The sequence below is a fragment of the Dendropsophus ebraccatus genome, chromosome 1 (assembly GCF_027789765.1).
Source record: "Dendropsophus ebraccatus isolate aDenEbr1 chromosome 1, aDenEbr1.pat, whole genome shotgun sequence".
Taxonomy (NCBI): Eukaryota; Metazoa; Chordata; class Amphibia; order Anura; family Hylidae; genus Dendropsophus; species Dendropsophus ebraccatus.
Window position 1 is genome coordinate 209,802,195 of NC_091454.1, and position 27,395 is coordinate 209,829,589.

Sequence of the window (27,395 nt, forward strand, 5' to 3'; positions counted from 1 at the left end):
ACAGTATACAGGGATGTCACTCACTATATGCACAGTATACAGGGATGTCACTCAGTATATGCACAGTATACAGGGATGTCACTCACTATATGCACAGTATACAGGGATGTCACTCACTATATGCACAGTATACAGGGATGTCACTCACTATATGCACAGTATACAGGGATGTCACTCACTATATGCACAGTATACAGGGATGTCACTCAGTATATGCACAGTATACAGGGATGTCACTCAGTATATGCACAGTATACAGGGATGTCACTCACTATATGCACAGTATACAGGGATGTCACTCACTATATGCACAGTATACAGGGATGTCACTCACTATATGCACAGTGTACAGGGATGTCACTCACTATATGCACAGTATACAGGGATGTCACTCACTATATGCACAGTATACAGGGATGTCACTCAGTATATGCACAGTATACAGGGATGTCACTCACTATATGCACAGTATGCAGGGATGTCACTCACTATATGCACAGTATACAGGGATGTCACTCACTATATGCACAGTATGCAGGGATGTCACTCACTATATGCACAGTATACAGGGATGTCACTCACTATATGCACAGTATACAGGGATGTCACTCACTATATGCACAGTATACAGGGATGTCACTCACTATATGCACAGTATACAGGGATGTCACAGTATAAGCACAGTATACAGGGATGTCACTCACTATATGCACAGTATACAGGGATGTCACTCAGTATATGCACAGTATACAGGGATGTCACTCAGTATATGCACAGTATACAGGGATGTCACTCACTATATGCACAGTATACAGGGATGTCACTCACTATATGCACAGTATACAGGGATGTCACTCAGTATATGCACAGTATACAGGGATGTCACTCACTATAAGCACAGTATACAGGGATGTCACTCACTATATGCACAGTATACAGGGATGTCACTCACTATATGCACAGTGTACAGGGATGTCACTCACTATATGCACAGTGTACAGTGATGTCACTCAGTATATGCAAAGTATACAGGGATGTCACTCACTATATGCACAGTGTACAGGGATGTCACTCAGTATATGCACAGTGTACAGGGATGTCACTCACTATATGCACAGTGTACAGGGATGTCACTCACTATATGCACAGTATACAGTGATGTCACTCACTATATGCACAGTATACAGGGATGTCACTCACTATATGCACAGTGTACAGGGATGTCACTCACTATATGCACAGTATACAGGGATGTCACTCACTATATGCACAGTATACAGGGATGTCACTCACTATATGCACAGTACACAGGGATGTCACTATATGCACAGTACACAGGGATGTCACTCACTATATGCACAGTGTACAGGGATGTCACTCAGTATATGCACAGTGTACAGGGATGTCACTCACTATATGCACAGTATACAGGGATGTCACTCACTATATGCACAGTGTACAGGGATGTCACTCAGTATATGCACAGTATACAGGGATGTCACTCACTATATGCACAGTGTACAGGGATGTCACTCACTATATGCAGTGTACAGGGATGTCACTCAGTATATGCACAGTATACAGGGATGTCACTCACTATATGCACAGTATACAGGGATGTCACTCACTATATGCACAGTATACAGGGATGTCACTCACTATATGCACAGTATACAGGGATGTCACTCAGTATATGCACAGTATACAGGGATGTCACTCAGTATATGCACAGTATACAGGGATGTCACTCACTATATGCACAGTATACAGGGATGTCACTCAGTATATGCACAGTATACAGGGATGTCACTCAGTATATGCACAGTATACAGGGATGTCACTCAGTATATGCACAGTATACAGGGATGTCACTCAGTATATGCACAGTATACAGGGATGTCACTCACTATATGCACAGTATACAGGGATGTCACTCACTATATGCACAGTGTACAGGGATGTCACTCACTATATGCACAGTATACAGGGATGTCACTCACTATATGCACAGTATACAGGGATGTCACTCAGTATATGCACAGTATACAGGGATGTCACTCACTATATGCACAGTATACAGGGATGTCACTCACTATATGCACAGTATACAGGGATGTCACTCAGTATATGCACAGTATACAGGGATGTCACTCACTATATGCACAGTATACAGGGATGTCACTCACTATATGCACAGTATACAGGGATGTCACTCACTATATGCACAGTATACAGGGATGTCACAGTATAAGCACAGTATACAGGGATGTCACTCACTATATGCACAGTATACAGGGATGTCACTCACTATATGCACAGTATACAGGGATGTCACTCAGTATATGCACAGTATACAGGGATGTCACTCACTATATGCACAGTATACAGGGATGTCACTCACTATATGCACAGTATACAGGGATGTCACTCAGTATATGCACAGTATACAGGGATGTCACTCACTATAAGCACAGTATACAGGGATGTCACTCACTATATGCACAGTATACAGGGATGTCACTCACTATATGCACAGTGTACAGGGATGTCACTCACTATATGCACAGTGTACAGTGATGTCACTCAGTATATGCACAGTATACAGGGATGTCACTCACTATATGCACAGTGTACTGGGATGTCACTCAGTATATGCACAGTGTACAGGGATGTCACTCACTATATGCACAGTATACAGGGATGTCACTCACTATATGCACAGTATACAGTGATGTCACTCACTATATGCACAGTATACAGGGATGTCACTCACTATATGCACAGTGTACAGGGATGTCACTCAGTATATGCACAGTATACAGGGATGTCACTCACTATATGCACAGTGTACAGGGATGTCACTCACTATATGCACAGTGTACAGGGATGTCACTCACTATATGCAGTGTACAGGGATGTCACTCAGTATATGCACAGTATACAGGTATGTCACTCAGTATATGCACAGTATACAGGGATGTCACTCACTATATGCACAGTATACAGGGATGTCACTCACTATATGCACAGTGTACAGGGATGTCACTCACTATATGCAGTGTACAGGGATGTCACTCAGTATATGCACAGTATACAGGGATGTCACTCACTATATGCACAGTATACAGGGATGTCACTCACTATATGCACAGTATACAGGGATGTCACTCACTATATGCACAGTATACAGGGATGTCACTCAGTATATGCACAGTGTACAGGGATGTCACTCACTATATGCACAGTGTACAGGGATGTCACTCAGTATATGCACAGTATACAGTGATGTCACTCACTATATGCACAGTGTACAGGGATGTCACTCACTATATGCACAGTATACAGGGATGTCACTCACTATATGCACAGTGTACAGGGATGTCACTCACTATATGCAGTGTACAGGGATGTCACTCAGTATATGCACAGTATACAGGGATGTCACTCAGTATATGCACAGTATACAGGGATGTCACTCACTATATGCACAGTATACAGGGATGTCACTCAGTATATGCACAGTATACAGGGATGTCACTCAGTATATGCACAGTATACAGGGATGTCACTCAGTATATGCACAGTATACAGGGATGTCACTCACTATATGCACAGTATACAGGGATGTCACTCAGTATATGCACAGTATACAGGGATGTCACTCAGTATATGCACAGTATACAGGGATGTCACTCACTATATGCACAGTATACAGGGATGTCACTCACTATATGCACAGTATACAGGGATGTCACTCACTATATGCACAGTGTACAGGGATGTCACTCACTATATGCACAGTATACAGGGATGTCACTCACTATATGCACAGTATACAGGGATGTCACTCAGTATATGCACAGTATACAGGGATGTCACTCACTATATGCACAGTATACAGGGATGTCACTCACTATATGCACAGTATGCAGGGATGTCACTCACTATATGCACAGTATACAGGGATGTCACTCACTATATGCACAGTATACAGGGATGTCACTCAGTATATGCACAGTATACAGGGATGTCACTCACTATATGCACAGTATACAGGGATGTCACTCACTATATGCACAGTATACAGGGATGTCACTCACTATATGCACAGTATACAGGGATGTCACAGTATAAGCACAGTATACAGGGATGTCACTCACTATATGCACAGTATACAGGGATGTCACTCACTATATGCACAGTGTACAGGGATGTCACTCACTATATGCACAGTATACAGGGATGTCACTCACTATATGCACAGTATACAGGGATGTCACTCAGTATATGCACAGTATACAGGGATGTCACTCAGTATATGCACAGTGTACAGGGATGTCACTCACTATATGCACAGTGTACAGGGATGTCACTCAGTATATGCACAGTATACAGGGATGTCACTCACTATATGCACAGTGTACAGGGATGTCACTCAGTATATGCACAGTGTACAGGGATGTCACTCAGTATATGCACAGTGTACAGGGATGTCACTCACTATATGCAGTGTACAGGGATGTCACTCAGTATATGCACAGTATACAGGGATGTCACTCAGTATATGCACAGTATACAGGGATGTCACTCAGTATATGCACAGTACACAGGGATGTCACTCAGTATATGCACAGTATACAGGGATGTCACTCAGTATATGCACAGTATACAGGGATGTCACTCAGTATATGCACAGTATACAGGGATGTCACTCACTATATGCACAGTATACAGGGATGTCACTCACTATATGCACAGTATACAGGGTTGTCACTCACTATATGCACAGTATACAGGGATGTCACAGTATAAGCACAGTATACAGGGATGTCACTCAGTATATGCACAGTATACAGGGATGTCACTCACTATATGCACAGTATACAGGGATGTCACTCACTATATGCACAGTATACAGGGATGTCACACACTGCAGCCTTCATACACTTAGATCCCCTCACTATGTATTGTACAGCAGAGTGGCGCAGCGGAAGCGTGCTGGGCCCATAACCCAGAGGTCGATGGATCGAAACCATCCTCTGCTAGTTTTTATTTTTCTGTTTTTACTATATTCTTTGGTGTATTACATATAATAAAACCCCATTTATAACCATCTACTTATGTTATGACATAAAATGTCGCTGTTCTCTTCAGGATACACAGTTGTTGCTCTACAGTACACTTCATTCACTGCCATTATAGTATAAACCTACATGGGATTCATTCATATCGCACTGAGGGAAAACAGAATGCCTTTATCACGGAATTATAATGCTATACAGTAGCCAGGACTTATCTGTGTTGTCCACATTTGTCTCGTCATATTTCACCTCATACTCGGCGTCTTTTCACTGCTACATAACAGGAGCTGATAGAGACGAGGAGCTTTTCCTCTACTAACAAGAAGTACCAGTGGCTGCAGTGACATCGTGTGGTGGTTACAGGAATAGCAGCACCCTTTGTTCCCGCCTTTCTGGTCCTTTCTAACTGTCTCCTAGCAGCTGAGTGGGACGCTAAGATGGCGGCCGCCGCTCTAATGAACATAGCAGCTGTGTGCTGACGTCCGCTGACGCCGACAACGTGTGACGTCACAACGATAAGTGGTCACTGTGATGATGAAATATGGTGTTTTATGCGTTGTGCACACTCTGTCAGCCATAGCTGTATAAGTTATATGTGGTATGTGCAGATTTTATATGGAGAGGAAAGTGCTGAAGGCAGTGAGGTAATGAGCTAATGGTGGTGTGGGACTTGAATCCAGCTTTATTAGTCAAGACAGGTGACACTATGCTCTGCCACAAGATGTAGCTTATGCCAGGGAATTGGGTTGCCATGGTGATTCAATTCTGTTAGTTATGGCTTGTATGTGGAACATGCCTGAGTGGTACAGTTCATGAGGTAACCCAATCCTAGGCCTTTGGCTGCGTCTCTCCACGCCAAACTGTGTCAATGCATAGTGACAGGACCCTTTAAGTGAGGTGGAGAGACACAGTGGTTGTCAGGACCAGAGTACCGCTCTCTACTATTAGGGACTAGGACTACACTGCAGCATCGGTTGCTCATATAAAACTGCCTGTCACTGTGTGCTGCCACATGCCAAGGCAATTGTATTTTAAGCCCTTAAGGGGTACTCCGGGCTCGGGGGATCCCCCCTCTGCCACTGACTGGCTGAGCAGACTTGAAACGTCACGTCTCAAGCCTGCGTCAGTGACCGGGAAGAGGCCCGGCAGTGTGGAACGGAGCGACGCGATACGGGACACGGCGCTGGAACCGGGGAGCTAAGGGGAGGTCATTGCCCTCACCAACCTTCTCCCCGGCCATACGCAAAAAAAGCCCCCCAGCTCGGAGTACCACTTTAAGTACAGACCTAAAATGGCCTTAAGGACCGCGCCAATTTTCACTTTTGCATTTTCGTTTTTTTCCTCCTTGCCTTCTAAGAGCTATAATTCTTATTTTTCCAGCTACAGGGCCATTTAAGTGTTTTTTTTTTTTTCAGGAACAGGTGTACTTTGTAATGCACGTTTTAATCTACCATAAAGTTAATGAAAAAAAAACCAAAATATCATTTATGGGGTGAAACTGGGATAAAAAATGCAATTCTGCATATTTTGGGGGGTTCCATGTTTTCATAATGCACTTTACGGTTAAACTGACATTTTATGTTTATTCTATAGGTTAGTATGAATACAGCGATATGCAGGTTTACTAGGTTTGCTACTGGTCTGGACAGTTGCTGACATGGACAGAGGTGGCAGCAGAGAGCACTGTGTCACACTAAAAATAAAATATTTCCTGCAGGACATACAGAAGATGCGCTGTATAAAGCAGGAGCGCTGTATAAAGCTCCTGCAGCAGCTGTGGCATGTACCTGCCGCGGCCGCAGCAGGAGCTTTAGGCTACGTCCACACGTAGCAAAACTAGCAGAATGCCGTTAGCCTCCCTCTCATAATGGGAGCCTATGTGAGGCGCGCGCTTCTGCTCTCCTCACGCTGAAGAATGAACATGTTCATTCTTCAGCCCGGAGAGACACTGTGAGAACAGCAGCGCGCGCCTCCCATAGACTCCCATTCCGCGGAATTCCTCTAGTTTTGCTACGTGTGAACGGGGCCTTATACTGGAGAAAAAAGAGTTTTATTCTCCAGGCACGTGACAGACACGGACGGGGAAGTAGTCATCTGGGCGTCTCCCTGCCTGTGTCTAGTCACCGTGCTCTGCCTGTCAGCGCGCTCGGCGGGGATGATTGACAGGCAGAGAGGTCCGTTACTGGCCTCCCTGCCTATCAATCATCCTGCAGAGTGCGCTGACAAGCTGAGCACGGTAACTAGACAGGGGCGGGGAGCAGCCCAGATGACTACTTCCCCGCCTGTGTCTGTCATGAGCCTGGAGAATAAAACTCTTTTTTTTCACTTGTATAAAGCTTCCGCTGGGGTCGCAGCCGGTACATGCCGCGCTCCTGGGAACCATATCAGCCTGATTGGTTACCTTTTATACGTTGCCCACCCATAGCTTTCCATCTTTCCAATATAAAGTTATTATTGATTGTGCACAGTTTTACTGTTATCTAGATGCATTCACCCCCACTAAACGCATAGAAAGATCAAATCTCAGTCCACTCCGACACTGCTGCCTGCTCTTGGTCCCCACCCTCCATGTCGGGATCAAGTGTCCTCCGTCCCTTTAATGGGCTGGGTTATGCTGTGTTTACACGTAACGATTATCGTGCAAATTTGCGCGATAACGATCGAATTCGAACGATAATCGTACGTGTAAACGCAGCGAACGATCAAACGATGAGCGAGAAATCGTTCATTTTCATCTTTAAACATGTTCTCAAATCGTCGTTGATCGTTCGCAAAATATTCGCAGATCATTCCGTGTGAACAGTCGTTCGCCGATTTAACCAATGTGTGAGATAGGCTTAAGCGATGGCAAAACGAACGATATTTCCGTACGATATATCGTACCGTCTAAACTCTGATCGTTATGAAAAGAAACGTTACTCCGACATCGTTAATCGTACGATCAGGCCAATTATCGTTTCGTGTAAACGCAGCATTAGTGTTTCTAACTCTGCCCACTGAAGTGAAGGAGGACACTGAGACAGTGTCAGCTGCTGCTGATCACTGTCTCCCTCCCGACACTGTGTGCCCCCGTGCCCCTGAGTTCACCTGCGGACCCCAACTCCCCCTCGCTGCCTCAACTCAACTCTGCTATATCTTGTGGATATCAGCTCTGCTACATCATGGACCAATGGGGCATAAGCATTGTATGATGGGAGATGTAGTTTTCTGGCCAGCACCATTTTAGTTATAGATCGGCTTTTTAAAAAAAAAACAAACTTGTAACTATGAAACTTCAAATTCTTTCTCTGCATTTTGGAAGCACAGATAGATATATAAAAGGGTACCATGTGTTTCCTTGACAGTTGTCTAACATGTTTAATAGTTTGATTGTGGCATCAATATACTGTGTTTCCCCGAAAATAAGATACATTTTTGCTTCCAAAGAGGCACTATGTCTTATTTTTTGGGGATGCCCCCCAAATACTCACTAAGTCCTCAGCGGGACCAGGAGCGTGCTGCGGGATGTGCGTCAGGCATGCGGCATGATGTGGGGGCCATTGACCGGTATGCCTGCTGCGCTGGCTGTGAAGGTCCATGAGGGAATTAGATGAGTCCCGGTTGGTGGCAGGCTGACTTACTTTTGGGGTGCTTTAGTTGAGGGTGGGGGTGCCTTGTTTTCAGGGCCTTATTGTAGGCTAGATGGGGTGTCTTATTTTCGGGGAAACACTGTATTTAAATGGCTGGACGGATTGCTAATCCTGGTCAGCTGCAGATAGCAGGCAGTACCTGCAGTGGGTATATGGGGCAGACACCGGAGGGTGAAGGTATGAAATTCGGCACATGCCAGGCAATGACCGCACAGTGGGGGGGGGGGGGGGGGGGATTTATCAAGCTTCACCCAGTGTACTCTGGGGGGAAAAAAAAACACAAATTTTTGCTCAAAACATTTTTGCACAAATATTTCCTCAAAGTGTGCTCTGCTCACTGGGTGGGTGGCCTCCTCCCTTGCTCGATTTATCATGATTTACACCAGATGCCTAATGTTAATTTCTGTGCCTAATGGGACTATATCTACCAGATATGTTGTGTATGTCTAGAAAGGTCTACTACCCCTTCAAAGACCACCGTGAGAACAGAACTCAGCTGCCTCGTTAGCGCAGTAGGTAGCGCGTCAGTCTCATAATCTGAAGGTCGTGAGTTCGATCCTCACACGGGGCACATGTTTTATTCTTCTCTGCTCTTTGTAATTATTTCCTTCTTACCTAATTTTTCAAGGGAAAAAATAGCTAATTTTGGACAGTCCTTTAAAGCTGGGGACACTTTGCAATATTGTGTGTTAGACCTTTTTATATGATATGCATTTCAATCTCATGTACTTGCACATAACAGTAGACCCTGGACATTTTTGGTTTACAACTGTAACTTCAGCTTCCCTGGTGGTCTAGTGGTTAGGATTCGGCGCTCTCACCGCCGCGGCCCGGGTTCGATTCCCGGTCAGGGAAATAATTTTTATTCTTTCACTTTGTTGGTACTCTAGTCTAAACAATATGATCACATATGATCATCCTATGACTAATGTATATGTAACATACCCATGTGAATGACAGCCTATACTTGGTTGGCACAGTATTTTTTACTCTTTACATGTTTTCTTTGGTCCATCTGCATTTCCTCACACGAGGACCCAGCTGAAATTTAAGCAAATGTGTCAGTCATTGTTAAAAAGCATTTTTTTTTACTTTTACTTGAGCGATAATTATTCCGTGTAAACACAGCAAACGATCAAGCGACGAGCGAGAAATCGTTAATTTTGATCTTTCAACATGTTCTCAAATCGTCGTTCATCATTCGCTAAAAATTCACAGATCCCTTCCTGTAAACGGTCTTTTAAAGCTTCACCCTATGTGAAAGATAAGCTTAAGCAATCTTAAAAACGATAAGATAACGAGTTTTCTTACGATTTTTCTTACAAATTTTCTTACGAATTTTCTAATGATTTTTCTAACGATTTATTCGTTTAAAAGCTGATCGTTATAAAAACCAAATTGTTGCTTCAAAATCGTTAAACGATCGATTGGGGCGAATTATCGCTTTTTGTTAACGCAGCATATGGCTATGTTCAAACAACGTATGGTTTTGTAAAAGTACAGCCGTTGTTGCAATCAGCAACAACGGCCATACTTTGTACAAAAACACGCGTTGCTTAGCCTTCTATGGGATCCCGGCCGGAGCGTATACACATCGTATACGCTCCGGTCGGGATCTCTAGTGGCGCCGCACAGAACTGACATGTCAGTTTTCTGCAGCCGCTATTCAGTGAATAGCGGCCGTAGAAAACCCTGTCAGTGCATACTATGAAGCGAGCGGCTGCGGATGAAAGCTTCATAGTGTGCTGTGGGGAGTTCTGATGCGGTCGCGCATGGATGCGCCCGCATCAGACCTCTTTGGCCAAAAAGATCATCTGGCCGGTACTGCAGTATCCTCTGGGATGATCTTTTCAGAGACCAGCCGTTCCGTGACCCGGCTGGTCTCTTACGACAAGAGTGTACAATATGCTCTTTGGTGCCACCTGTTGGAGGTAGCTTACTTTCACTTTAGAACTATAACATGGGTATTTCTGAACTACACTGACCCCAACATAGCCATCAGTCAAGTTTCTGTAGTGTAGTGGTTATCACGTTCGCCTCACACGCGAAAGGTCCCCGGTTCGAAACCGGGCAGAAACACATTTTATTAATTTTTTTTCTTTGAGTTTTGATGTACACTGACTCTTTAAAGGGAACCAATCACTTAAAAAAACGCATGTAAAGCTATGGGAATGTGCTGTAGCAGCACCCAGCACACTTCCCAAACATGCTTTTATACCCCCCGTCCCTGCAATGTACAAGCCAAAAACGTACTTTATAAACTCGGCGCCCTGTATGTAAATTACCCCCAAGTAGTCCTCTGGGCGGGGAGCTGCGGGCAAGTAGTCACGATCCCTGGGCGTTCTGCAGTGCTAATCACGCCCCTCTGGGCGTGATTAGCCTGCATAATTGTGGCGGCGTCATCAGAGGCGCGCTGTCTCTAACGTCAGCACGCCTACGTTCTTGCTGTGCCGCTCATGCGCAGTACAGCGGGTCCGGTCTGCGCCGTACTGCGCACGTGCAGAAAGCCTCAAACTCATTGCTGGAGATCCGGCAATGAGTTCGAGGCTATTTTGCACCTGCGCAGTACGGCGCAGACCGGACCCGCTGTACTACGCATGAGCGGCACAGCAAGAACGTAGGCGTGCTGACGTTAGAGACAGCGCGCCTCCGATGACGCCGCCACAATTATGCAGGCTAATCACGCCCAGAGGGGCGTGATTAGCACTGCAGAACGCCCAGGGACCGTGACTACTTGCCCGCAGCTCCCCGCCCAGAGGACTACTTGGGGGTAATTTACATACAGGGCGCCGAGTTTATAAAGTACGTTTTTGGCTTGTACATTGCAGGGACGGGGGGGTATAAAAGCATGTTTGGGAAGTGTGCTGGGTGCTGCTACAGCACATTCCCATAGCTTTACATGCGTTTTTTTAAGTGATTGGTTCCCTTTAAGAAATGTGGCCTCTTTATGATGGTTTGGGATGGATAGAGATTAACCGGAAAATTAATGTCTGCAACCAAAGCAGACTTTACTTGTGAGTCCTCCTATCCTATCTATGTGGTTGTGAAAGGTCAAGGTCACTAGGTCCATGGAAGACCTTACAGCTCCGAACATGGTACTACTGGGACCAATTTGCTCACTCCTCTTCTCGCTGCGTCCAGGGTACAGTCGCTCCTCTTTTCACTGTGTCCAGGGTACAGTCGCTCCTCTTCTCACTGCGTCCAGGATACAGTCTCTCCTCCTGTCACTGTGTCGAGGATACAGTCGCTCCTTCTGTCACTGTGTCCAGGATACAGTTTCTCCTCCTGTCACTGCGTCCAGGATACTGCCAGTGTAGGCAAAGCATTACCTACATCTATGGCAGAAATGGTGCTCCCCGCCCTCCAGCAGCTCTGCCACATCATGATGCGGCCAACTCCACCCAGGGATACACTTGTTCGCTAGATGCTTCTGCACCAAACAGGTCTGGCAGAGCCAGATGTTCTTGTGTCTGGCATTCGCCAGCCTCCTAACATTGCCTAACTTTACATTAATGCTATCTTCCCTGGTGGTCTAGTGGTTAGGATTCGGCGCTCTCACCGCCGCGGCCCGGGTTCGATTCCCGGTCAGGGAAAGCCTTATTTTTTTTTTGTGCTTTTTACCCTTTTTATTTTAACCTCTTAAGGACATATGACGTACCGGTACGTCATATGTCCTCACTTGCACTTCAAAGCGGGGCCGCGAGTAGCCCGGGACCGCCGCTATTAGCGAATCGGAGGCAGCTGTCAAAGTTGACAGCTGCCTCCGATTACCGGAGGCAACGTTTCCCTGGTGTCTAGTGGGGGAGATCGCTCCTCCGGGACCTTGTCCCGGAGGAGCGATCTCCGTTACTGATGCCGGCCGGGGACGCGTCCAAGATGGCGCCGTCCTCGGCTCGGCACTCGTTCGTTTTCGGCTGCAGCAGCCGAAAGCAAACGAGTGCCGATCTCATGGATCTCTGCAGCATATCTATGCTGCAGAGATCTCAATGAGAGATCCAAGTGTATATACTAGAAGTCCCCTAGGGGGGCTTCTAGTATATGTGTAAAAAAAAAAAAAAGTGTTGTTAATAGTAAAAAGCCCCCTCCCCTAATAAAAGTCTGAATCACCCCCCTTTTCCCAGGTTTTAAATAAAAGTAAACAAATAAATAAATAAATAAACATGTTTGCTATCGCCGCGTGCGTAATCGCCCGAACTATTAATTAATCACATTCCTGATCTCGTACGGTAAACGGCGTCAGCGCCAAAAAATCCCAAAGTGCAAAATTGCGCATTTTTGGTCGCATCAAATCCAGAAAAAATGTAATATAAAGCGATCAAAAAGTCGTATATGCGCAATCAAGGTACCGATAGAAAGATCACATCATGGCGCAAAAAATGACACCTCGCACAGCCCCATAGACCAAAGGATAAAAGTGCTATAAGCCTGGGAATAGAGCGATTTTAAGGCACGTATATTGGTTAACAACGGTTTGAATTTTTTACAGGCCATCAGATACAATATAAGTTATACATGTTATATATCGTTTTAATCGTAACAACTTGAGGAACATGCATAAAAAGTCAGTTTTACCACAGGGCGAATGGCGTAAAAACACATTTCCCCCAAATAAAAGAAATGCGTTTTTTTTTTCAATTTCACCACACTTTGAATTTTTTTCTGGTTTCGCAGTGTACTTTATGCAAAAATTCAGCCTGTAATTGCAAAGTACAATTAGTGACGCAAAAAATAAGGGCTCATATGGGTTTCTAGGTGGAAAAATGCAAGTGCTATGACCTTTTAAACACAAGGAGGAAAAACCGAAAACGTAAAAACGAAAATGGGCCATGTCCTTAAAGGGTTAAAGAGGACCTGTCACCCCCCCTCCCCGTGCTGGGGTGACAGGCTCCCGACCTTCTGCTAGAGCCCCCTATACTTACCTGATCGCGCTGGGTCCCGCTTCTTGATCCGGTCCGGTGACGGAGATTTCAGCGCCCGACGCGCGCTGCTGAGATGAGTCTGATGCCCATAGAGAATGAATGGTGAGTCCGCCACTTAGGACGCTGAAATCTCCGTCACCGGACCAGATCAAGAAGCGGGACCCAGCGCGATCAGGTAAGTATAGGTGGCTCTAGCGGGGGGTCGCGAGCCTGTAACCCCGGCACGGGGGTGACAGGTTCCCTTTAACTTTGTTTTAAACTCATATATTTGTATTTACCATGTAGTACCATGTAGTAAGAAATCCACCACCTGTACGAAATTCTACACGTTTTCTAAATCTCCAGTCTTGTAGAGGTTACATTTCTGTCATTTCCACTTTTAACCAGTAGGTGTCAGCAGAACTGCTTATGTTGGTTTTAAAAATTAGATTTTTTTTTTTCTGAAAGGTTTTAACTTTATTTTGGCCTTTTTACTTTTGTTTTTGTGGATGTGCCTGGTTACTGTGGCACAGTTCCCCTTAAAGTGAACGGAAGCTGAGCAGCACTTCTGATCATGGACTTATGGCCTGTCCTATAGAATTAGTAATTACTGATTAGCGAACATCAGAAAATTGTCCCAAGCACTCAGCGTTTAGCTTCTGGGGCCTGGAGAAGTTGTATGCCGCCCTAGGGAGTCCTGGAAAACACAATACTGCCATAGGCTGTATCAATGATTTCCTGACAGCCCTGGGACGGCATCCAACTGCTCCAGACGCCGGGAGCTGAATGCAGACAATTTTCTGACGTTCCCTCATCAATAATTGTAAATGATCATCTCCAAAATCTGTACTCTACCATCTTTGTCATCATTGTCAGCATTTTTAAACAGAAGACAAAGAAGAACTCTTGCGGGCCCTGCTATTTTGAATGCCCTGTGACACATCAGCGTATAAGGTAAGTTGACAGGGGGGCGTGGCCTGGACATGGTGCAGGCCAGACGTGGGTAGCTCGAGCTCTGGCACTTAATGGACCCCACAGTGATCCTACGGCAACCCACCTTTCAGATATCGGCACCTGTGAGCCCAGACGGCATGCAGCGACAATCGTGACGCCCCAAAACGTCGCCTCGCACTTCCATCTCCCGACTTCTGCTCCCCTCTGGAGTCGCCGCGGCCATGACCAGCGGTCCCAAGATGGCGCTGACACGTGCAGCCAGCAAGCACAGCGGGGCATCACAGAAACTTCCCGGCGCCCCTCCACAGCGCTGCTCCCCTCCACAGCTGACAGCTCCGCCGGACCGGATGGTGGGTGAGATGGAGCAGCTACAAGCGGGTGTCTCCCCATCCTCCCCTACATCTGCGGTGCGGCCTGCAGACTTGCCCTCCCCCTTAGAGACAGTGCGACAGGGGGATCCCTCCACCTCCTCAGCCGTAGAACAGACAGGTCCCTCATCCTGAACCCGCAGCGGGGTCCTGGTCGGGTGACTTGCAGACTCGGAGGAGGGAGGAAGAAGCCCTGACTCCCCACGAGGCAGGCTGTTAGACGGCAATATCTCCCCTGTCAGCCCCAGAAGGTGCTCGGATGGAGCCTGGAGAGAGAAACAATATGCAGCAGCCTCTCACCCTGCAGTTAGAGGCAAGATCCCCAGGTATGCTACAGCAAGACCCCCCACCTAACATCACCTGGTCTCAAATGGACACCCCTGTGCTGCATGCGGGCACGGCCCATACCTCACTGCCGCAGCAGCTCGGCTCTGCAGGGTTTAATATTGTAAAGTGCTGCGGAATCTGTTGGCGCTATATAAATAAAAATTATTATTATTATTATTATTGTCAGGGTCCAGGCCCCTCACAGGCATGTTGCACGGACTGACTCATCTGCAAACCCAGCCTCTCGTGTGGCCCCACTGGCAGCAAATGTGTCGCCCCAGCACCCGCATTCTGCTACGCAGGAGCAGCTACCTATGCACATGTGGGACAGAGCAGATGGTTTGGGCTCTGAGTCTTTCCCCTGTACACCGGAGGTGTTCCAGGTGCAGTCTCCAGTTCGCTCTTCCAGTGAATCCATCTCTGCGAGCTTCGACCGGCGCCCTAACAGGAAAAAGATGAAACTCAAACACCTCTTCTCTCTCCTCACTGACCTACCTACTAAAAAAGACCTGCCAGCCATGCTCCAACAGGTGGAAACCAGGCATGAATAGGTGCTCAAAGACCTAAAGTTGGAACTGGGCACCATCTCGCAGTGCATAAATGTCCAAGAGAAGCACTCTGACTCCATGGACAAACGTATCTCTAAGATTGAAGATACCTTAAAGGTACAACAGACCATTAATTGCACCCTCCTACTTCAAATTGATGACCAAGAAAATAGGGGGAGGCGCAACAATGTTAAACTAAGGGGCATCCCGGACACAGTTACAGCAAGGGACTTGCCTCTGGCAGTAACTACCATATTCAACACAGTGCTGTTTAGACCAGTGGACACCGAGATCAATATAGACAGGGTCCACGGGTCCCTGGACTCCTTGATCCCAATGCTCAAGCCGTTGCTGTCCCAAATACAAGCAGCAGGTGCCTCCTATAGGTTGGGGCACCCCTTTCATGTTATAATCAAACGCCAAAATGCCACCTTTTACCTGAATTCCCCAGACCAAGCCAAGGATTTGGCATTGTTCCTGGAATTGCCCTCCCTGACGCTCCCGGACTGGCTGGACTACCCCTTACCGCCTCCTACTCCGGCTTCTATGCCACAAAGGAAGAATCGCCTCGCAGGGTGGAATGTGAAGAGCCCTCCCAACACCCCTGGAGTGGACACTTAAAGCTTTGCCCCGGAGGTTTGGGCATCGTGTCCTAAAGGGGGGCTTTCCCCGACTGGCCTTATGGAACTCTCTCGACTCCTCTAGTGGGCAGTCACCAACTCTCTCTAACTGTGTTCATGTATACTGTTCGGGTTCCCTAGCCGTTATCTTATCATTCATTTGGGTTGCATTCAAGTTGTTGTGCTAATCTGATGTTCTTCTATATACGATCGCTGGGGGGTCGTAGCCGTAGATGTAGACTCCTGTTTAGTTCTACCACTTTCCCACTTAGTTTCTCCTTAGGCGGTGTTGTGCGCAGCTCCTCCTGGGGTGTTGTATTAGATTGTTTGTTACCAATCCCGGATTAGCTGGGCTTGGCGATTAGTGTTTGCACTAGCCTTTCTCTCACTAATTGCTCTCTGTTCTTCCTTCTGTGTTTCACCCCCTTGTACTTTTCCCTCTTCTTCCTGTTCTCTTTAGGTTCTGGTTTTTGTGCTTGTTCTTCCTCTACCCCCCCCCCCCCTTTTTTTTTTTTTGTCTTCTCCTTTCTTAAAACTTCATACTACCATACAGGCGGACTTAAGGAATTGGTCCAGAGGCCTATATACGTGGTTCGGCAGATGTGCTATTTATAAGATAAATGTCCTCCCCAGGATTCTCTACCTGATCCAGACCCTGCAGACCCTGCCGATTTAAGATCTTTGGTCTCCTCTCCAGGGATTTAACTAGATTCATATGGGCGGAAAGGGCAGCTAGGATTTCGCAAGCTCTCCTGTATGTTAGGAAAAATAAAGGTGGCATAGGCCTGCCAGATGTCAAAAGTTACTACGAGGCTTCTGTCTTGCAGAGGGTGTTGGACTGGCACAGACATGCGGCCCTCAAACAGTGGGTGCGCCTGGAACAAACCTTTTCAGATATTCCCCTTACATCCCTCCCTTGGATACATCCATCGCACATGGGGGACTTGACGACACACCCTACCATAGGCCCAACGCTGCTTAGGTGTCAGACTATTTTTCCAAAAACTGACATTTAACCCCGACTTTCTCCACTTTTCCCGATTTTGGGAAACCCACAATTCGCCCCTGGGGAATCATCTAGCACCTTTAAAATGTGGCTCCAGACAGGGAAGTATAGGGCGCAGGACTTTCTCAAAACTGGTCGTTGGCTCACCCCATAGGAACCCTTGGACATTGAGGAACCAGTCCCTTTGGGAGACTGGAGAGTACATCAGTTGTCGCATTTTTTGAGGGCCTTGCCTGAACCAGTGGGCTTTGCCCGCATGCTCACATGATTTAAAACTGTATGCTTGGGCTCCCAACCATTGCGCCACTCTCTCTTTGTTCTACGTCATGTTAACTGCGCCCCCGGAGGGCTTTTGGCCCCCCTATGTTGATAAGTGGGAAAGGGACTTGGACGTCTCCTTGACGGACCAGCAACTGGACAGGATATACCTCTTCACTCATAAATCCTCTATCGCCAGCAAATTTCAGGAAGCTGGTTTTAAGCTTCTTGCTAGATGGTACTATGTGCCATCTGAACTGAACAAGATATTTCCAGACTCTTCCTCTACCTGCTGGCGTTGCGGCAGGGAAGAAGGCACGCTTTTGCATGTGTTCTGGTCCTGTCCGGTGTTGTGATCCTTCGAAGGGTGTCCATGATGTCATTACTAATAAGTTAACGATTCAGGCTCCTAATGACCTTGCCTTTTATCTCCTGCACCTCTCTGAAATCCCGGTCAAAACATACAAAAATTCTCTGCTCAGATTTTTAATTAACACGGTTAGAGCCTGTATGCCGGCACATTGGAAGTCCACAACTCCCCCCTCCGTTGGTCACTGGATCCAGAAGGTGGCTGAGATAGGTCCAGCAGCTGATTGGAGCAGCCCTGATCCCAGCACCAAGTTCAGCTGTACAGACCTAGCAGTGCAGTAACCCTTGCACTGCAGTAACCCTTGCACTGCCAGACGTCTGACAAGCAAGGCAGGTGTGGCTGAAAAGTAAAACCCAATTCAGACACTATTCATTCAGTGCAAACGCAGACAGAAACTCAGCGCTTCCTCGGCCGCCCGAGCTCGGACCGAGAAGTGCAAAGTCACATTCCTAACACCTTTCTTTCTCTTCCCCTTCTCTCCTCACCTTTTTCCAATTCTTTACTGTCTTCTCTTCCCTCTTGTTTTTTTCTTCTCCTCTCCTTGGTTTGGCTTCAGACACGTGGTCCTCTGACCCTGACTTATATACACTGAGGTTAAGCTGGCTTGAAGCCTAGTGTTATGGTTTGGACGTTTTGTCACTTCTTTATTGTTAGTGGTCAGCCTGTTCATTGCAGTTTATACTATTGTATCCGAATATTCTTCTTGTGCAGTGTATTATGTTACATACGATTGATTAATAAAAAAATTAAAGCAAGGTGACAGTTTCCCTGGTGGTCTAGTGGTTAGGATTCGGCGCTCTCACCGCCGCGGCCCGGGTTCGATTCCCGGTCAGGGAAATATTTTTTATTCTTTCACTTTGTTGGTACTCTAGTCTAAACAATATGATCACATATGATCATCCTATGACTAATGTATATGTAACATACCCATGTGAATGACAGCCTATACTTGGTTGGCACAGTATTTTTTACTCTTTACATGTTTTCTTTGGTCCATCTGCATTTCCTCACACGAGGACCCAGCTGGAATTTAAAGTGTCACTGTCGTGAAATATTTTTTTGCAGAAATCAATAGTCCAGGCGATTTTAAGAAACTTTGTAATTGGGTTTATTATCAGAAAAATGCATTTTTATCATGAAAAAGCTGTTTGAAGCTCTCCCCCCTGTCTTCATTGTTCTCCTATGGAGAGAGCTAAACAAAAGACCAAAACAGGACAACAAAGAGTTAATCTACAAATCCCTCACCCGTTATCTCTTCTGACCATCACCAGTGACCTGTCTGAGCTCAGATTACAGCTGTCACCCAGCTCCGTGCCTGTAATCCTCTGTTATCTGCTTTCTGCTGCTGGCTAACTCCCTCCTTCCTCCTCCCCCCTCCCCTCTCCCTAGAACAGACAGGGTACGTCTCCTGCAACAAGTCACAATTTTCAGATTTTTTGGAGTGGATGAAAAAGAGGAAGGAGGGGGGGACTTGGGAAAAGGCTTTTTACATGCAGATAATGGCAGATTTGGCTAATAAACCCAATTACAAAGTTTCTTAAAATCGCCTGGACTATTGATTTCTGCAAAAAAAAAAAAAATACGACAGTGACTCTTTAAGCAACTGTGTCAGTCATTGTTAAAAAGCATGGAGGGTGGGGAGACAAATGCAAAAGCCTGTAGGTTAGGACTTATGTACACAGACATTGCCGCCTGGGGCTTTTGTTGTGCAGTTAAGGGCCTTTTACACTGGTCGATTATCGTGCAATAAGTAGTGAAATAGTTAAATTTTAGACGATAATCTCTTGGTGTATTCGAATGACCAATGAAATTTCTTTCGTATGTCATGGATTGCTAATTTTGAGCTGACCTCAAAATCATTGGTAATCATCCACAAGTATTTCGGTGTGATCACTCATTGTTCGGCCTTCAACTCCTTCAACACTCATCATTGGCCTTCAACTGCTACTTTGCCAAATGAATGGTCAGAAAAAACAAAGGGTCATGTATGATGAATTCCATCATACCAACCGTTGTGTTCCACAAAATCCCTTGTTGTGGAGACCCCCCATACACATTAGATGGTCAGTATCGGAAACCCAATCCAACATATGGGTCGTAATCAGCTCACCTTCTGAAAATATGATCCTAGCTTGCTTTGTCCATACCAGTGCTCAAAGTTTTGCTTCACTGGAGAGTACGAGGAAAATGTACAAAACTTGAATAAGTCGAGGTCTAGATAATAATTTTTAATAATAATAATTTTTATTTATATAGCGCCAACAGATTCCGCAGCACTTTACAATTCTGGGGTACATACATAGACAAAAAATAGACATTACAGAGAGATACATATAATTATCCATACATGAGGAGTGAGGTCCCTGCTCGCATGCATGAGCTTACACACTATTAGGAGGGGGATACCAGCTTACAAAGTTAGGAGCCAGCAATAACAAGCGTTGTGGCTGGGCTCACACTTTGACTGGGGATGTGTTTACTACGCCTTGTATATTACTGTAAATCCATGTGTTTGCTGTAGTATTTACAGTATTTACATCATTTTACCCTGATATACTATTACTATAAAGCCACAGCAAAAATTATGTTTTACTTGCAGATCATGTTAAAAATGTATGTAACCTTGGCAGCTTCCCTGTTGGTCTATTAGTTAGGATTCGGCGCTCGCACTGCCGTGCTGGGCGTTTGATTCCCTGTCAAGGAAACACCGTTTTTATTCTTTCCCTTTTGGTACTGCTTACTTGAGAGTGAACAGATGAACACACGATTGATTAGTGGATTGGTGATGTAGCCTTCGCCTCTACTATTGTGAATAGCACATCCCCTGCAGGTCACAGCATCACAGTAACCACAAGCAGTATCAAAATCCTGCTGCCACGCTCCCTGTGCAGGTGCGCATGCCGGAGACGGAATGCTTCCAGCAGCACAGTTGTATATGCGCTGCTGGAAGAATTCCATCTCTGGGGCACCCCTGAACAGGAAGTGGCAGGATTTTGACAGCGTATCCTGTCACCAGTGAAGGATGATAGTTACACTTTAAAGGGGTACTTCAGCAGGGGGGGGGGAGTCACGTCTCGAGCCCGCGTCAGAGACCAGGAAAGGGCCGGGCAGCGGGGACCGGAGCGCCGTGATATGGGACCCGCTGCTGGAACCGTGGAGGTGAGTGGACGTCGTTGGAAAAAAGCCCCCCTGCTGGAGTACCCCTTTAAGCAACTTCCCCTTTCTATAGTCCTAGCCACCCCACTTAGTAGTTACAGCAAGGTTTCTACTCAGCCCAAACTCTACATCCAGATGTCACAGAAGGAATTTCCCCCCATCACACGTCAGTCACAATAGGACTTCCTTAAAGGACAAGTGCCATGAAAAACTTTTTCCCAGTAATTGAAGCACATTACAAAGTTATATAACTGTGTAATATGCTTCAGTCACCTATCTGCCTCCCTTCCCTGTCTTTTCCCCCCTCCACCCCCCACCAGGAAGTGTCCTGACTCACACAGATCTAATTACTGTCGTCCCAGTCACCAGGCAGCTCCTTCTTGTGAGGATGAGTAATCAGCAGGAGGGCTGCTCTAGGTCCTGTTACACCAGCCTTCCCCTCCTTGTCATGTGACGCAAGTGATGGCTTGCAGTTGTTCAGCCAATGGGAGCTGAGCAAGCTGAGTCACCTGACAAGGCAGGGGAGGGGGGAGGCTAGTGTAACAGGAGAAGGAGCTGAGAGAAGAGCTTGGTGACTGTGACAACAGTCATTAGGTCTGTGTGAGTTAGGACACTTCCTGGTGGGGGGTGGAGGGGGGAAAAGACAGGGAAGGGAGGCAGATAGGTGATTGAAGCACATTACAGAGTTATATAACGTGCTTCAATTACTGGGAAAAAGTTTTTCATGGCACTTGTCCTTTAATTCTTCAATACATGGTAGTCATATTATGCATTATGCATGTTCTCTCCCCACGTGGGTTTGGGCTAGTGGTAGCTCAAGCTGCGGTTAGTTCATCCCAGGGGTTGCCAGCTGAGGCGGTGAGATCATCGAGTCAAGTATACCTCAGATGCATTCTGATGATGGCAAGTATAGGAGCACAAGACTATAGTCAACATTATACTTAGCTTGGATTCTTAAGAGGACTTCCTGGCCTGTGAATAGGTCATCAATCAGTGGGGCTGACCAGCTGTTGAGTGAGGTTCATGTTGCACATGAGCAGCCACAGATTAACATATGAAAACAGGCTTTGACAGCTTCCCTGGTGGTCTAGTGGTTAGGATTCGGCGCTCTCACCGCCGCGGCCCGGGTTCGATTCCCGGTCAGGGAAAGTGTTCTTTTTCTTTTGCATTGTTTGATATATCACATAAAAGTCATATCTGAATATTGTTATCATGTTTTAATGTTTTTCTAGGTGACACACAGTAAGGCTACATTCCCATATCTGTAGTGCTGTCCGCAAAGTGAGGTCTGGTAAGAGGGAGCCCTTCAAAGGGATGGTAACCCCCTTCTTGTAGGATGAATGCGGTGGTGTTCCCAATGGGATAGCTCCCGGGAGAAATCGGAAGTGCCATCTATTGTAATTTGTCAGCACCCAAATCGGTGCATCCATAGTTGTTTGCGGTGCATGGACCTATTCATACATGAATAGTGATCCATATCACAATTGCGCACCGTACTAGAATCTGTCAGTGTTTTTTGTCCCGTAACGTATACGGACATGTGAATTTTGTCAATCAAACCCATTCAAACAAATGAGTCTGGATTTTACGGATTTGTGTGAATACAGCCTAACAGTTCAGCTACTCCCCCTTTCTATAGTCACAACAAGGCCTCCCCTCAGGCTTACTGACAAATTGGTGTGTCTGAGGACTGTATAGTATATGTTTCAACCAGCTACTAGCTAGCTCAAACGTCTGCCAATATTTGCACCAGAATTTGGCAAACATTTTGGCGCACCTAAAGCCACACACACACTTCCTAAGGCAACACCCCTTTTCTCAAGACCACACCCATTTTATACCTATTGCAAAAATTTTATCAATAGTATCAAAATGTGGAAGAAGTTAAGGTGGTTTGGGGCACATCTGCAGCATAACTGCTAAATTGTGCCACAATTCTGCTTATCAATCTACATTCTCACCATCTAAGAATTAGATAAGATTAAACACTACTATAAAGCACTACATGTTACGAGCTGCTGTTCTTCATAGCATATTAGGGTCTGCCTCCATACGGGTGCCTCCACCGATCAGGGGTCCCATGATACCACCTTAACAAGATGAGAAAGACACATATGGAAAGGGACAGGAAATGGACAAGTAGATTCAGCTCTCTCAATCAAAGTCTGGGAGAGTTTTAGAAACAGCTTAGTGTCCCAAAAGTCAACTCAACCTAATGCCCCTATTCCACGGGTCGTTAGAGGAGCAAACGAGCGCTCTCAGCGCTCGTTTGCTCCTCGTTCCCCGCTCGCTGCCGCCGCTATTCAACGCGGCTGCAGCGAGCGGGTGAGTGCGGGAGGGGCGGCGGGGAGCTGCGGGGGGGCTGCCCGGGTGATCGCTAGATCGTCCGGGTAGCCCATAGGATATAGCAGCGTCTGCTGCCGACGCTTCTATTCAACGGAGCGGCGGCAGCAGATCGCTGCTATATCAGTCGCTTGTTTTTCAACATGTTGAAAAACAAGCGACTGCAACGATCAGCCGACATGAACGATGTCGGCTGATCGTTGCACTCTATTCCACGGGACGATTATCGTTCGTAGCGGCCGATATCGGCCGAATACGGTCGATAATCGTTCCGTGGAATAGGGCCTTAAGGGCCATGTCTACGGATCCTCAGACAAGGACTACCATGATAACAATGGGGCTGTATCAAGCTCCATTCTTTATCCATGGACACGTTCACAAGTTTAGTTCTGCGTTTTCCAGATGTTCTCTGTTTCCAGATGTTCTCCTCACCTTTCCAGATATTATCCCAAATAAAAAACGGAATGTGAATAATGGAGAAACCTTTTAAGACAGCAAAACATTAATAAGAAATAGTTCATTCCAGCCATACACAACTACTACTAAGCCCCAGCCATACACACAACGACTGCCCCCACAGCCATTTTCTATTTGTGAAGCAAGAAGCATTCGTAAGTATATATTTACATGAAATATATAGCTGGATAGTTACAGCTAGATTGATTGTTTTATAGATAGGTATGTAAATCATGGATGAGTGGAACATTAGGTAGATAGATATGAGATAGGTAGGAGATGGGCTGGCTCACACTACAATATTGCAATCGTTTTTTTTTCATCCGTTTTTTTTTTTTTACTTAAAAAAAACGGATGCATGTGTGTGCATCCGTTTTGATCCGTTTTTCCACTGAATTCCATTATAAAAAAAAACGTAGTCAACCTCATTTTTGTGTCCGTTAAAAATCGTATCCGTTTTGATCCGTTTTTTAAAATAATGGAATTCAATGAAAAACCCATGCACACACATGCATCCGTTTTTTCCCATCCGTATTTCATCTGTTTTTTTGCAAAAAAGGGATGAAAAAAACGGATTACAAAAACGTAGTGTGAACCCAGCCATAGATAGATAGATAGACAGACAGTTAGGTAGATAGATAGGAGATAGATGATTAATAGATAGGAGATAGATGGATGATAGATAGATAGATGGATAGATAGATAGATAGATAGATAGGAGATAGATAGATAGATAGATAGATAGATAGATAGATAGATAGATAGATAGGAGATAGATGGATGAAAGATAGATAGATAGATAGATAGATAGATAGATAGATAGATAGATAGATAGATAGGAGATAGATAGAGACATTATAACCTGAACCTGAGATGGGAAAACATCATATATGACCAAATATGTGAAGAGAAAAGATAGATAGATAGATAGTTAGATAGATAGATAGATAGATAGATAGATAGATAGATAGAAGATAGATAGATAGATAGATAGATAGATAGATAGATAGATAGATAGGAGATAGATAGAGACATTATAACCTGAACCTGAGATGGGAAAACATCATATATGACCAAATATGTGAAGAGAAAGGATAGATAGATAGATAATAGATAGATAGATAGATAGATAGATAGATAGATAGATAGCAATAAAATATGATTAAGAAATTCCAATAAGTGACCGTTGATCCTTAGGATTAACCTTCTATCTCCTAGATGGCAAAGAATAAGTAGACTTCACTTTTAACCAGCCCTCCTTTCTCCCTCACACCTCCCCTCTGTTCTTCTCTCTCCTTTTCAGAAGGTGCAGTCAGATGATGGATGAGCAAGTTCTTATAATGAACAGATGAAGATTTTTGCTTTTGGTAAAGAATAACTCACATCTCAGAAGGAAGGAACCAAAGATCTTAAGCTGAAAAATCCAAAAACATACATCTCGAAGTGCAAACCCCTGCAAGGTAAGAAACGACGCGTCATCGATCATCGAAGAGTTATTTTATAACTAGGGAGATGTTTCTTTAGTGCCTTGTACTTTACAGGCTCTACCCAAGACATCATCTTTTTATGGTTTAACTATTGCTGGTGTATTTTGTGTGTTTGTTTTTATTTTTTGCATTTTTTTTCAGCTTTTTTATATATATAATTATATTTTAGAAATGGTATAAAAATCCTTTATCGGCAAAGCAGAAAAAGTAAATCCATGCTAATATTATTGTTATTTTAATGCTACAGGTATCAGGGGAATACAGCGCCATCCGAGCAGGGGTACTAATATTATTGTTATTTTAATGCTACAGGTATCAGGGGAATACAGCGCCATCCGAGCAGGGGCTATAGTGGTTAATGTGATCTTAATATACCCTAGAGCCATTGCGGTTTAATACATTTGGTTTAATAAGTGGAGACACAATACCGTCAAGTTATATTGAAGCAGCTGATCCATATAAAATTCTGAGGAAGCATTTCATTTAGGAAACAGGACTCTGAGCGTGATTACCGCAATTGTTTAATGTTCAATGGAAGGAGATTAGATAAGAGTCAGACGAACGCTACGGGTCAAGTCAAATGTCTATTACATTTTATTTATTTGTTTTTTATTTTTACTTAATGACTCAAAATAGAAGACGACATAATCTATAGAGAATATAAAAGAAGAGTCTTATAATTTTGAATCTAGCGATGCTGTTCTTACCACGGTGTTCTGGATTATCTATTACTTTATACTTACACTATGCGGTCACTTCTGTGGGTCTCATGCAGATACTAGTATTATTACTAGTATCTGCTCATATTCCTTAGGTTTTTTAACTGATATTACAGATAAAAAAAAATTAATTTTTTTTTTAACTAATAATCTTTAATCCTATAGTGAACTTTTTAGTTCATTTACCTTCACAAATTCAATTTGTTTCATCACATCTATAGTATAGATATATAATCTATAGTATCTGTAATATAATAAGCATACAATAAGTATAAAATAAAAAATTACCTAAATGTGCTGTAATACGTGCAGTAACATTATATGGGGGAATTTTTTTTAATAGTTACTGCATAGTTATTTATATGTTAAAATTAAATACTTATCTATAAATAATTATGGTTTAACAATTCCAAAATATATAAAACATATATATAATTTATAGAAAAGAATCACACTATAGAGACAATTTATTGAAAATATGATTATTAAAAAATATTTTATGCAATGAGTACTAACATACAAGTTTATCTTATATGTTTATCTTTATCTAAAACTTTTCCTTTTTAGTATATAATTTCCAATAATATTATCGACTCTAGGTTCACGTGTAGATTTTTGGTTATTTTTTTCACCAGTATTTTTAGACAAAACCAGGAATAGAACCAACACCGTTTTTTTTTTTCTTTCTTTTTCTGTGTTTCGGACCCCCTTCTGCTTTTAGCTGAAAATACTGCCAAAACTACTATGTGTGAACCCAGCCTTAGTGTGCAATAAATCTTGTTGCTTTCCTCACTATAGACATTGGAATGTAAAAAAAAAAAAAAAAAAAATCATACACGTGATAGGACTATGTAAAACGTAAGGGCCATCAGCAAAGTGGATTATTGAGTACAAACACCCAACTTTATTTGTGCCCAGGCACAAAAGCAATCCAGACCTGGCTGACATATTTGGACAGTTATCGATAGTCATAGCCTGAAGTTGAGGTGAGTAAGGTCTAATTGTTGGCAATATGTCAGCCAGGCATTGGGGTCCTCTTATCTGGTTTGTTGTGGATCACGGACCAGTCCTTGAAATTTTTGATAGAACATGTAACACATAAGATTATGTGGATGTGAATTTAAAAATTATGTTGATTTTACACATATGAGAATTCCGGTTATATGGAGTGAAAA

The 27,395-nt window shown here is 44.5% G+C and overlaps 1 protein-coding gene and 7 non-coding genes across 9 annotated transcripts in view; all 8 read left to right on the forward strand.

Annotated features, from left to right (window-relative positions):
• The first annotated feature begins 4,973 nt into the window (after positions 1–4,973).
• On the forward strand, positions 4,974–5,045 carry TRNAM-CAU (transfer RNA methionine (anticodon CAU)). Its single transcript has one exon. It is a non-coding gene; the product is annotated as a tRNA-Met (tRNA).
• A 606-nt stretch (positions 5,046–5,651) lies between these two features.
• The window catches only part of LOC138794331 (LIM homeobox transcription factor 1-alpha-like), a 76,709-nt gene continuing 54,965 nt past the window's right edge, over positions 5,652–27,395 (forward strand). Inside the window, exons 1-4 of one of the 2 annotated variants that reach the window (XM_069973058.1) lie at positions 5,652–5,725; positions 22,448–22,506; positions 23,999–24,169; positions 25,318–25,474. The gene's annotated coding sequence lies outside the window, so the exon portion shown is untranslated. Of the gene's footprint in view, positions 5,726–22,447; positions 22,507–23,893; positions 24,170–25,317; positions 25,475–27,395 lie in introns of those variants that run through there. The other variant, XM_069973023.1, reaches the window with a different exon arrangement.
• Positions 9,209–9,281, forward strand: TRNAM-CAU (transfer RNA methionine (anticodon CAU)). Its single transcript has one exon. It is a non-coding gene; the product is annotated as a tRNA-Met (tRNA).
• On the forward strand, positions 9,494–9,565 carry TRNAE-CUC (transfer RNA glutamic acid (anticodon CUC)). The gene has a single exon. It is a non-coding gene; the product is annotated as a tRNA-Glu (tRNA).
• Positions 10,717–10,789, forward strand: TRNAV-CAC (transfer RNA valine (anticodon CAC)). The gene has a single exon. It is a non-coding gene; the product is annotated as a tRNA-Val (tRNA).
• TRNAE-CUC (transfer RNA glutamic acid (anticodon CUC)) lies at positions 12,232–12,303 on the forward strand. The gene has a single exon. It is a non-coding gene; the product is annotated as a tRNA-Glu (tRNA).
• Positions 18,825–18,896, forward strand: TRNAE-CUC (transfer RNA glutamic acid (anticodon CUC)). The gene has a single exon. It is a non-coding gene; the product is annotated as a tRNA-Glu (tRNA).
• On the forward strand, positions 22,292–22,363 carry TRNAE-CUC (transfer RNA glutamic acid (anticodon CUC)). The gene has a single exon. It is a non-coding gene; the product is annotated as a tRNA-Glu (tRNA).